The 12,630-nt window shown below is 45.1% G+C and overlaps 1 long non-coding RNA gene across 1 annotated transcript in view; it reads left to right on the forward strand.

Annotated features, from left to right (window-relative positions):
• LOC135370718 (uncharacterized) overlaps positions 1 to 11,770 on the forward strand; it is a 38,362-nt gene extending 26,592 nt beyond the window's left edge. Inside the window, exon 4 of the long non-coding RNA XR_010415437.1 lies at positions 11,739 to 11,770. This is a non-coding gene — a long non-coding RNA (uncharacterized LOC135370718). The remainder of the gene's footprint in view (positions 1 to 11,738) is intronic.
• Positions 11,771 to 12,630: the final 860 nt, after the last annotated feature.

Here is a 12,630-nt window from a genome sequence, read left to right on the forward strand (position 1 = left end):
TGCCACATCCTGATGTGCATGTCATGTAAGCTAAGTTTATTTATGCAAATTTTTGCGAAGTGAACTTGGAAATTTGCCAAGTAAAGGTCACTTTTTACCCCATCAACATGAAGAGCGTGCCGAATTTACTCGAATTCATGGTAATTGACAGTGATGTTCATGATCTATCCTACCAGGTAAAATAGCCCAACATCATGCTTCTCGGGGCACTTGAGCATAACGCGCGAGGACCTTTTGAGCGCAATCGCTGGCAGTCCGACGAAAGGTGGTTGAAAACCCAGCCCACAGAGTGATAGTAGAAAAAGTGACAGTTCCTGAAATTTGGGGAGGGAAGGTATGGTCCCAGGCGAAGCCGGACGCGATAAGCTATGTCTGTGTTATCTCTTTCTACCATGCCGGTGTGGGCTGGTTTCCAACCTACTTTCGTCGGACTGACAATGATTTCGCTGAAAAATTCGTCGCGCGCTAATATTACTGTCAATTATCATTAATTTGAGTAAATTCGGCACGCTCTTCACATTGATGGAGTAAAAAAGTGACGTTTACTTGGCAAACTTCCGAGTTCAGTTCGCAAAAATTTACATAATTAAACTTAGGTTACATGAGATGCACATCAGGAGGTGGCAAAAACGTAGTCAGAACAAATGCCGTTGACCGAACAATTCTATGTGGCGGAGCTTTCTCATTAAAATTCAACGACACGTTTCCTGGGACACCCTGTATGTGCAGGACGCCGGCGAGGAACCCCCTGGTGTGTCATTCCACGGGCCCTATTCCGATATGGTCGGTAGCGCGAACGTGTCGTTCGGGAGCGTGTGCACGTGGTATTTGACACAACCTAACGCTAGCGATGACAATTTGGCATTTCTTGCCCTCCAAACGCGTCGTCAATACGCTACGGTATCGCTGGCTGCAACGACAGTCTCAGCCCCGTTGTTAAGCGGAGCGAAAGCTGTCGAGATGGCTGCAAGTTACTTCGCGTGTCGGCTATACATACCAGACTTAACAGATTGATGGCACTGAGCGCCTAACTTTTATATTTTGGCGAAATAGCAAAATGCTTCACCGCAAAGTCTACACATAAAGGGGCACTAAGATGCAAAAACAAGTTCACCCTATGTTAACTTCGTACTTGTTATCATAATTCAAAACTTTGATTCCGTTTCGAAACCACAATAGTAATTATACCACACTCTTTCTTTCTTCGACGCTAAGCATGAACGACGCTTCAGCTGGTGCATCGGTATTTTTAGTCGAATATGCGCGTGCACGCGTTGGAAACCGGACTGGCGTTGCTGTCCGAAGGACGTGAAGATAAATGTTGTCAGTGGAACATTTGCGAGAGCTGTTGTGGGCTACGATTCAGTGAATCGATATTGCAAAATGCCGCATTGTGCATCATGCCGAGCATACACGGAACACTACGATCGGGTCTGTTCCAGCTCGATGCAATCCGAACTCGATGCAATGCGAATCGATCGAAAAGCTATACGATCGGATCCGTTCCAAATCCACATGCGCTCGATGGGTATGCGCGGGCTTCTCCTGCTGTCTCATTGGATGCAGCCAATTTTTGCCGCCGCAGGATCCCATTCGTTGCCGCCAAAGACTGCTCGGTTTTCGTTGCGTTTTTCTTCTAAACGGTAGCGTTTTGTGAACTAATTTTATTTGATTTGTACTAATTTAAACACGAACTTTCAGTTGTGAGCAAGTTGTTTTTAGCAAGCATTTTAGTGCCCCTTTAACTATCAGCCTTGCACAGATCAGCAGCATGAAGAGAGATTAGCCTGAAACTCATTTTTCTCCACTTGTCAACCATCTTGACATGCCCTCCGCTGGAGCTCGATATCGCGGCTAATCCCGTTCACTCCATTTGCCTGTCTAATTGTGTGTAGGATGGCGTCAAAACGCTGGGCTGCAGCATTATTTCGTGTTGGTCGTGCGTTGGACGACAACTGCGAGACTTCTGCTCCATGGTCAACGTGTTGATGTGTCGTCTGCTTCCAAAACGAGCGGCGTTCCGCATGATTCTCCTCCTGCTGCGAAATTCGCTGAGGCCGTGACATCTCGTTCTCAGACGACTCAGCTCTGCAGCCAAGAACGACAGTCAATACCCCAAGAGCGCTATCGCTAAAGCCGACATGGGAGTACCAAAACTGGAAGATAACCCTCCCGATGGCCGTAATCGCTCCGTATCGATACTACTCTATCGGCACCGTCGAAGCACTCGGGAGTGGCTCGGAATGGGTGGCTTTCAAGTTGACAAATGGCGCTTCGCATGCTGGGTCTTCGAACTTCCGGTCCGAAATTGTGCTCAATTGGAGCAAAGCAAAACTTTATAAACTCTGGCTTAAACGACAACCAAGGTGAGTTCGCCTGGGAGCGCAGGCACCCAAAAGAAGTCAGGCACTTCAACAAATACTTCGCACGTACTTTTCTTATGATAAAGTTTAGATTTCGTCACACATCGTGCATGTTTCGTTTCGTTTGAGTTGCGCTTTGAAATCGCCATACTTTGCTGCGCGAAATGTTCCGTTACAACGTGGTCAATTTCACCCTTCAGTAACAAAGATAACGAGCAACGTTTGAGATATGGCGCAAGAAATTGTACAGGCAGTATCTTACGAAGTAATCTTTTGCAGTCTGAGGATCGTTCGCATGCATTCGTTTCGTTTTAGTTTGGGACGAAGGTGGTGACTTCAATGATATTCTTTTCACATTAGGAGTTGACAATGTTAATACAGTCACTCACAATTCAATATGATAAGTGCAGAGCGCGACATTTGATAACAAGTGCCTACACTTCTTAGTTCAATTTCATTTACGCCGATGACATTTTTCGAAAAGCACAGTATCCCAGGGTGCACTGTACATTTTACGTCCTTTTTCCACAGATTTAGTGCAGTTAACTGCTGGACATCTGCTTATTTTTACTTTGAAAACACGCTGCCGCTATAATACTCCAGCGGAACTTCGGAAGCGTACACCCTCGTGACACAGCAACTTCCCTTACATCATTTTGACAAGAAGTTGGAAATCCATAGGGCTCCAAAATAGATAACCTCATGGCGATAACTTTGATGCCTTTTGAGGTGGCGGGCCCGTAGCGCGCTTTCATTTTCTTGTCATTTTGATTTGGTCACGTTTGACCCTCTCTAATACCAATCAATACCAATACCATCAGTGGGCACGGTTGCTCCTTCTGGAGTGCAACGATGAATAATCCTCTGTGCTTCATTCTACAGGTTATTGCAAACCTGGCTGTGTACGTCCATGATTCTCGAGCGGAGTCCTCAGTCTACGTAGCATCGCAGAATTTATCTTGCCTGCCACACGTTTTGCTGCCCCCGAAGAAAGATCCAGCGTTATCACCGGCCGATTACGACTACGTCGTTTGTATGAATGAACTTCTTATCACGAGTCTATCATCAACAACATCAGTGGTGCCACCAGTGTCACTTATAAAAGGCTGCAGTTATGCTTCTGGCATCAGTGGGCACGGTTGCTCCTTCTGGAGTGCAACGATGAATAATCCTCTGTGCTTCATTCTACAGGTTAGTAACTCTCATAGTCTCACAAAGAGCAATGACCTGTTCCTGTTGGAGCTTCCGTGTCCCACTTTGCTTAGACGGTTCCACATGTTGTACCTGTCGCTGTTGAAAGTGATGTATGATATGACGTCCTTGATTCTCTTGGACGGCGACATTGAAGAGAATCCTGGTCCAACTGACATACAGAAGATCCTCGAGGCGCTAAGTCGTTTAGAGAAAGGGCAAAAATCTTTACATGATGCGATAACGGAAATCAAAGAGCAGCAAAAAGCTACTGAAAGCCAGCTGACGTCACTAACTGCCAGAGTTTCCGAGCTTGATGCTGCCATTATCAGTAGCACCCAAAGCGTACAGTCAGAGACTCAAGCCCTCACTCGTAAGGTCGATTTAATTGACCTTAAACTGGATAACCTAGAAAACCGCCAGAGGAGGAACAACTTAGTTATCATAGGCCTGCCTGATTCTCCGTCCGAGTTGTGGACCGAATCAGAAACCAAAGTTAGAAATCTCTGCCATGAGCACTTGGGCATAACCCTACTGGAAAATGACATTGAAAGAGCTCATAGAGTTGGCCAGTTCAGGGAGCAAAAGAGCAGGCCAATCATTGTTCGTTTTCTATCATACAAGCTCAAGAATAGCGTCCTATCTAACTCTAACAAGCTACGAGGAACTAATATTTACATAAATGAGGACTTTTCCGCGGGTGTACGTAAAGCCCGAAGCGAACTTATCAAGCATGCTAAACAATTAAATGAAAAGTACCGGCTTCGGTATGATAAGCTTATCATAGGCGATAAGCAGTTCGTCTTTGATTCACACTCAAACAGTGTTAAAGAAACCTCAGTAAGGCCACGTACTGAAAAAAACTAAGTGAATCTATGTCGTTCTCTGTTTTATGTTTCAATGCGCGAGGTGTTGTAAATAAAAATCTGATGTTGAAGCAATGCTGATTGAACACAATTCAGATATTATTGCTATTACGGAAACTTGGCTTTCCGACCATATTAGTTCGGACGAGATATTCCCTGACGACTATGTTGTGATTATGAAGGACAGGTCATCCCGAGGAGGGGGTGTTGCACTGTTGGTTAAGAAAAATTTAGAATTCACTGTCCTCCCTCCTACTAGTCTAGAAAGTGCTTGGTGTAAATTAAACACAGCAATTGGAAATGTGATTATAGGAGTTGTTTATAGGCCCCCTAACGCCGCTCCATCTGTGTTAGAGACGCTCAATGACTACCTAAGTGACTTAATCAAAAATAATCAGAAGATAATTGTGTGCGGTGATTTTAACCTGGAAGGTGTAGACTGGAATAACCTTACCAGAGGTACTTGTGGGGACAGACACAGTGCTGATGTATTAATTGACATTGCTTTCAAACATAATCTGCAGCAAGTAGTGTCTGACCCTACGAGAGTTACATCAGCCACATCTTCCTTGCTTGACCTGATGTTCGTTAATCCAACCATGATGGATTTCCGATGTGACACTATCGAAGGCATATCTGATCACAAGGCTGTCCTGCTTAATTGTTCTTTGGTATTACATAGGAGGCCAGATAAGTATGTAACTTTTCATGATTTTGGAACAGCCGACGACACTGCAATTATTGACCATCTAGCCTTAGAATTTGACAGATTTTCTACAATGGTAGTTGCACTCGACAGCGATGAGGTTTGGTCGATATTCATTGGTATAGTGAAGTTCTGTTTGCAGTCTTATGTTCCTTTGAAGAGGAAGCGAACAGGCAGAAGGAGGCCATGGGTTACGCGTGAGATTATCCATCTTAAGCGTCGCATAAGTAGGCGTACTAAAAGGGGTCACGCTGATACCGTAGTTATACGAGAGCTGAGGAAAACGCTCCGCAACACGCTTAGGGCTAATAGACATACATTCCTTAACAGTACCTTGCGGGACTTTATGGTTAGTTCCCCACAAAAGTTCTGGCGTTATCTCACTCCTAACAGGAGAAGCATGAATCAAATACCTGCGAGTAGGACCCTCACTGCAGATTCCTTCAATGAACACTTCGTCTCAGTGTACTCTGTTGACGACAACAGTAGCCCATCGCATGTCAACGACAAAGAAATCCCTCAAATCCCTGATGTGTCTTTTAATTCGCCTGGTATTTTGTCCCTCCTGCTCAGCCTAGATACGAAAAAGAGCGAAGGGCCTGACGGTATCCCAAATGCCTTTTTAAAGCGCTATGCGGAGTGGATATCACTTTATTTAGAGTTAATATTCCGGAAGGTATACGATTCAGGACAAATTCCTCGAGCTTGGAAGTTAGCAAAGCTAATACCAGTTCCAAAAAAATCTGAAGCGTTATCAGTCAATGATTATCGGCCTATTTCATTGCTGTCTAGTTGTTCGAAGATTTTTGAGCACATAGTATACTGTCATTTGTCTGGTTTCTTAGAAGAACATTCTGTGTTAAGCAGACTTCAGTATGGTTTTCGAAAGCGTTCTTCAACAACTTACCAACTCATCGAGTTTGTACATGATATTGCGATGTCTATTAATTCCTCTAAAGAGATGGACGTGATTTTTTTAGACCTGGAGAAAGCGTTCGACAGAGTGTCGCACTCAAAACTACTCCTAAAACTTCGCTCCGTTTTTAAAAATAGTAAACTCATATCATGCCTAGAATCATACCTCACTGAAAGGCGGCAATTCGTATATTTTGATGGTTCACGTTCTCGTACGTCTACTGTAAGTTCTGGAGTCCCTCAAGGATCAGTCCTTGGGCCCTTGTTCTTCCTCCTATATATAAACGATTTGCCAAACGTAGTTTCCGTTGATATCAAGCTTTTCGCAAACGATTGCGTGCTGTATAAAGAGATAAGTTCACATCAAGACCAAGAATGCCTACAATCTTCTCTTGACTCTGTAAAGAATTGGTGCGATTCTTGGCAGATGTCTATTAACACACAAAAAAGCGTCCACATGAAGATAACAGCGAAAAAGAAAAATGTCTTTCCCTTCAAGTATTCCGTCAGTGGGCGGCCTCTACAGAAGGTCGGTAAACACAAGTACCTAGGCCTTACAATTAGCGAGGATCTGAAATGGGATCAACACATAGCTGAAGTCATTAGTAGGGCCAGTAGAAAGCTTTACATGCTGAGGAGAAATCTTAGTAATGCCGATCGGCAGGTAAAGCTTATTGCTTACGAAACACTAGTACGTTCCATTATTGACTATGGGTCTCTCGTCTGGTTCCCAGAGATAGGAGCAAAGATAAAAGAACTTGAGCTAATTCAAAGGAAAGCAATCCGGTTTGTAAATAACAAATATTCTCGTTTCGATTCTCCAACTCGTATGCTCCAAGAGGCAGGAATCTTGAGCCTCCATGCTAGAAACAAAATACAACGTCTTAAACTCCTTTGGTCCATACTTAATGACGAGACTTGTATTGCAAAACGCAAGTATCTAACATTATCTAACGTTGGTAGTCGTCGCACTAAGCACACTAAACACTTGGTGCAATACCGCTTTAGGACCAACTGCTTGCGGCATTCTTTTTTCCCCAAAACCATTGATAACTGGAATGGCTTGCCACAGGTAGCTATTGACTGCGGCACTCTTCTTTTGTAGCATGCATCACTGAACTCCTTCGGGAGCCATGATTATGTCCATCCTTTCGTCTTGTATTTATTTTATTTTCAGTGCATTTATTTCCTCTTGCTACCTATTTAGTATACGGGCAGTGCACAGCCCTCGGTTGTTTTTGTAATTTAGAGATGTAGTTTAGTGTTGCATTTGTATGTCCCTCCTTCTATGGCGCTTGCGCCAGAAGTATTATAAATAAATAAATAAATACCGCACCCAAACAAACTCTCCCATACGTACGAAAAATAAAAAAAAGCAAATTGAACTTCCCGGCTCTAAAGTGAACGTATTAAGTCAACAATAAATTCACGTATCAGGTCAAGTATATAGCAAAATCTTGCATGCTTGGAATACTTCCCCAGGTGTTCGTTTATATCTGCTAGTCATCTCGTCTCGTTGGTCGTGCTCTTTGCTGATAGCAAGTTCAACCCCGCAAGGGCATGCCGCCCATCTCCGCACTCTCTTTACTCGCCTCAACGACTGACTCGCCTCAACGGTATCGTCGTGAATGCCGCCAAGAGCGAGTTCGGGGTCGAGCAGCTGGAGTTCCTCGGCCACCTCATCACCAGCTCCGGCATTACCCCACTTCCCGCAAAGGTCCAAGCGATCCAGGACTTCCCACAACCCTTGTCCGCACGCAAGCTCTAGGAGTTCTTCGGTTTTGCTAACTTTTACAGGCGGTTCTTGACTGTGCAACAACTCTCCTCCCTTTGGAATCGCTGCTTGCTACTACCAAAGGCCGTATCGCCTTACTTACCTGGACGCAAGCCGCCATCGAATACGTTTGAGAAGATTGAGCGTGACTTGGCTACTGGTAGTCTTCTGGCACACCCAGTCCACGACGCCCCGATCATCCTGCTGGTAGACGCTTCGGCATCTGCCGTCGGCGCAGTCCTCCAGCAGCAAGTCTCCAGCCAATGACAACCGTTCGCATTCTTCTCATGCAAGCTGAAGGACAGGGAAGTGCGTTACAGAACATTTTCCCGCGAGCTCCTTGCAGTCTATCTCTCGGTGAAGCATTTTCGAAATTTTCTCGAAGACCGCACGTTCGCCATCTACACGAACCACAAGCCGCTCACCTATGCTTTCGTATCCTCCGGCAATAACTACGCCCCTCGGGAAGTTCGTCAGCTCTCGTACATCTCAGAGTTTTCGACGGACGTCAGGCACCTTTGCGGCAAAGACAACACAGTAGCCGACACTCTTAGCCGCGTCAACACTCTCTCTCAGTTCGTACACCGGCCGCTCAGTACCAGGTTCACACTGGACGCTGTGGCTGAGCAGCAACGCACGGACAAGGAATTGGCCAAGCTCAGCGCCGATGCACGGTCTGCACTCCACTTCCAAGACTTGCTACTCCCCGGCGCGGTAACGGCTGTAGCGTGCGACGTGTCACTTGGAACACCGCGACCGTTTGTTCCAGTCACCCTGCGTCGACAAGTTTTTGACATGCTCCACGTATTGTCTCATTCTGGAGTCCAGGACACACAGAAGCTCATCGCAGCCCGCTACCTGGGGCCACGCATGCACGCCCACATCAAGCAATGGACATGCTGCTCCTCCAATGCAATGGCAACTGGAGCGGCCCGTCGCCATCGTCACCACGATCTTCTTCACCTGGCGCGAGCTGCAGAGGCTTCGACCCGATGGGATATCATTAAATCAGTTCTCCTTAATTCTCGCATCATGAAGGTTGCTTTCTCTCCTTCATATCCATGAACCCTCGACATCTCATCCCTAGCCACTTAAATAATGTGCAAATGATGACGATGCTGCCCTAGAAAAAAGAAAACAAAACCTTATCCCTTCGAAATATCGGCTGAGGCACTTACATTGATATTTTCTTACCTGTTCGCTGAATTTTCTACCTTTCTACATAGTTACACTCCACGAAGAAAAAAGGTGTACATTCGTACCTTTGAGGGTAGAAGTGCGTTCCCCCGAATTTCATACCTTTTTTTCGGGTAGAAACGTGGTGGTAGAGACGCTTCTACTCGCGCGGTACAACCGCTAGTCGAACAATTTACTGCAACACTTCAACATTCATACTGTGTTGGTATAGATGTCCTGAAGTAAATGTAGAATTTCTTTCGCCGGTTGATTGTTCTGCTCTCGTGATCCAGCAGTTATACTGCTAAGGTTGCCCTCTATACAACGCGCAGCATAAAATAAATATACAAAATGTAATCCGCACCTCTACACCAGGTGTGCACTGTACTCTTGTACCCCTCTGTACCAGAGCTCTGTACCAAAACCCCAAACGGAAGAAAGTCGCAAGTCGTATAACGTACTTGTTCACAGTTTATTGATTAGACCTACATTATCACTTCGAGCTTGATATTGCTACTTTCACGTGGATTTTCGCTGAACTAACATTAATGAAATAAAGTAGCCTAACAGCTGAGAAGTGGTGAAACATGCCTGAGTATGGGCTACACCAAATATAGGAACATGAACAACATAAAACTTGGTTGAGTTTGTTCATGTAATCGTGTAACAAGTGCTCAGGTTTGTTTCATCATGGATTTCGTCCACAAGCGAGCCGGCGGTTACGTTGTTTTACCACATTCATATTCACCGCCCAGAACAGTTCCAGGGTTGTGGTGCTTTTTGGATGTGGGGGTTGTTGCTACGACATCCAGCAGACACTCAAATTGTTTCACTTACGTTTCACTCACGTACATGTTTCAGGCATATAGTAAATTAGCCCTTGTCAATCTTGCTCCCTGGGTACGTGTAACGCTTCGGATTCTGCAATGAGGCAAGCACATAGGCTTCAAAAGCGCGAAAAGTATGTCCTAATGGAACAACACCCAGTGTTCCGCGAGCCTCCGCGTGCGTGACCCCATTGTTTTCTGGCGACTGTCATTTGGAACATTAGTGCTGCTGCTGCCACAGTGTCATAACACCAGAAATCTTAGGGTCATTTGGGACATTAGTGATATTATGGCTACCTTTCATAGTATGAATTTATAGGGGTTCAAAAAACAACTTGCTCTCAAATGAAAGTCCGTGTTTCAGTCAGTACAACTAAAACGAAATTAGTTCACACAACGCTACTGTTTACAAGAAAAACGCTATAAAAACAGAGCCGTTTTGGCGGCAATGAATGGGATCCCCAAGATGCAAACATTGGCGACATCCGATGAGACAGCAGGAGAAGCACGCGCATACGTATCGTACGTATCGTGGACATGCGGATTTGGAACGGGTTCGATCGTAGTGTTCCATATGCGCGGCATGAAGCGCAGTGGTGCGCTTTTTAGTACCGACTCACTGAATTGTAGCTCACAACAGTTCTCGCGAATGTTTCACTGACGACATTTATCTTCAAGTCCTTGGGAAAGCGAAGCCAGACCACTTCGCAACGCGCATAATGTTTTTCACCGGGATTGCTCCTTGGCGTGGCACGCACGTGCACGCGCAACACGGGCTAAAAACACCGACGCACGACCTGAAGCAACGTTCACTGCTTAGCGCCCAATCAAGAAAGAGCCCAGTGTAATTTTGATTGTAGCTTCGTAATAAAATCAAAGCTTCGAATTATGATAACAACTACGAAATTATCATAGCGGGCAACATAGCTTTAAGTGAACTTGTTTTTGCATTTTAGTGCCCCCTTAAGAGAAGCATGCACACGACAATAGAAAATTATAAAGATTGTGTAAAATTACTTATTCTACACCTATGAATATAATTGATGTTATGAATAGTGTTATGAATGACGAATATCGTTATAATTTAAACAAACATACTCTATTTACGCTTCGGTTAGCTTTGGCGTCTTCCCTTCTTGTAATCCCTATCCAATGCATAATCACGGTTCATGTTAAGTCGAACGAGGCGAAATGATCGAAGTAATAGTCGTTTTCAACAGTGTAGGCAGGCGCGCAGGTGCACTTTTTCACGCTATAGGGTCAAGTGAAGAGTTTAGGGTCTTTCGCGTCGACGATATCCCTACGCACCCCCACCGTGCGCGTGTAAGTGGTGTTTACGTCTACGATGGTGATTTGATGGATTTATCAGTAGCATCATACCTCATCATGTGCTCGGTCGTTATGCAACTTGTATGGAAGCAGGATGGTATCGGTGGCGACAGCGCAAAACAAAATGCACCAGCGAGAAGTTTGGACAAAAGGAATACTTTTGTAACATAAGGAATAATGGGAACAGCAATTTTATCTAAATTGGTGTTTGACCTGTTGTCCTTTCTGTGGTATATTAGTTTATTATCCTCTTTCCATCCTTTCGTTCGTATATTTCTGTCTTCGGTGGATCAATTGGTAGCGTGTCCACCTTCTGATCCCAAGCGAGTTCGAACCCGACCAAGCGTGCCAGCAAGTTGGTGGCAATGTATAAGATGCTTAGGCGCGCCATCCTCCCCGAGGAACGTTAAATACGGTGTGCCGTGTTCTGAGGCTACAGTGCACATTAAAAAAACCTCAGGTGGGCGCACAAAATTAATCCGCAGACCGATCACTGTGGCATAGCTCATTTAGTTGTCTCACGATGTAAAGCCACGAGTATTATTATTATCTTTACATTATAACACAAATTACATTTTCTTCCTTGTCAAGGACGAGTTTGCTGCTTTCAACGTGAACGTCACCCGTGTAATTCAGAGTTTCAGGGTAGGTGGAACGATTGTTTTTTACGGTCGCCATGTGCACAAAATGGCTGACGCTGCTGGGGTAAATAGTTTGTTTTTGAAAAAGTAACATGATGGAAACTATTGGGCCTGTCACACTGGTACAACACGATATTTAACACTTCGCGACACGACACAAGTAGTCAAAAGCTGTTATCCTCTAGCGTCAGTGTCTGAAGATGTCGCCGACTTAGCATTACCCTCAGGCGACACCACCGCAACACTACAGCGGGACCAGTGTCGTAAGACTAGTTTTATCGCTGTGACTGCAGACTTCATCCAGCAGTCGGACGAAGCATGCCATACGACTGCGCCGCGCGGCGGCGTTGAATATCTTCTGAAACATCTGCAATCGTCGCACGCGGTAAACAGGCGCGTTCGCCACCATTACATTGCATTCTGTGGGAGAATCACCCTTTTTCTTCGCTCTTTGAGCCTGTACCACATCCTTTTCCTTAGGCACTGATAATAGATAATTGTCACATATTAAAAGCGCTAAAACAGACGAGAATACAAACACACAAACACACACACAAAGGGCGCACAGAGTGAGCTACCTGCGTACCACCTTCCCCTTTTCGCGATTCTTCGAAAAGTTTCATCGACGTGTGCTCAGAGGTTCACTTGAAATTTACAACTGCAACAGGGCAGACACATCGACAGCTGCTGAAAAGAATCCCATAGAAGTTATCGGAGATAATTTTTAAATTTCGAATACGAAGTTGCACAACGTTTTTGGAGCTAGTGTGTCTCACCACAGGTTCAGAAGTTCTACACGGCAGGGCATTGAACACCGGCTGTCGCTCGGATAAAAATCGCTC

Source organism: Ornithodoros turicata, chromosome 1 (genome assembly GCF_037126465.1).
Source record: "Ornithodoros turicata isolate Travis chromosome 1, ASM3712646v1, whole genome shotgun sequence".
In the NCBI taxonomy this organism is placed as follows: Eukaryota; Metazoa; Arthropoda; class Arachnida; order Ixodida; family Argasidae; genus Ornithodoros; species Ornithodoros turicata.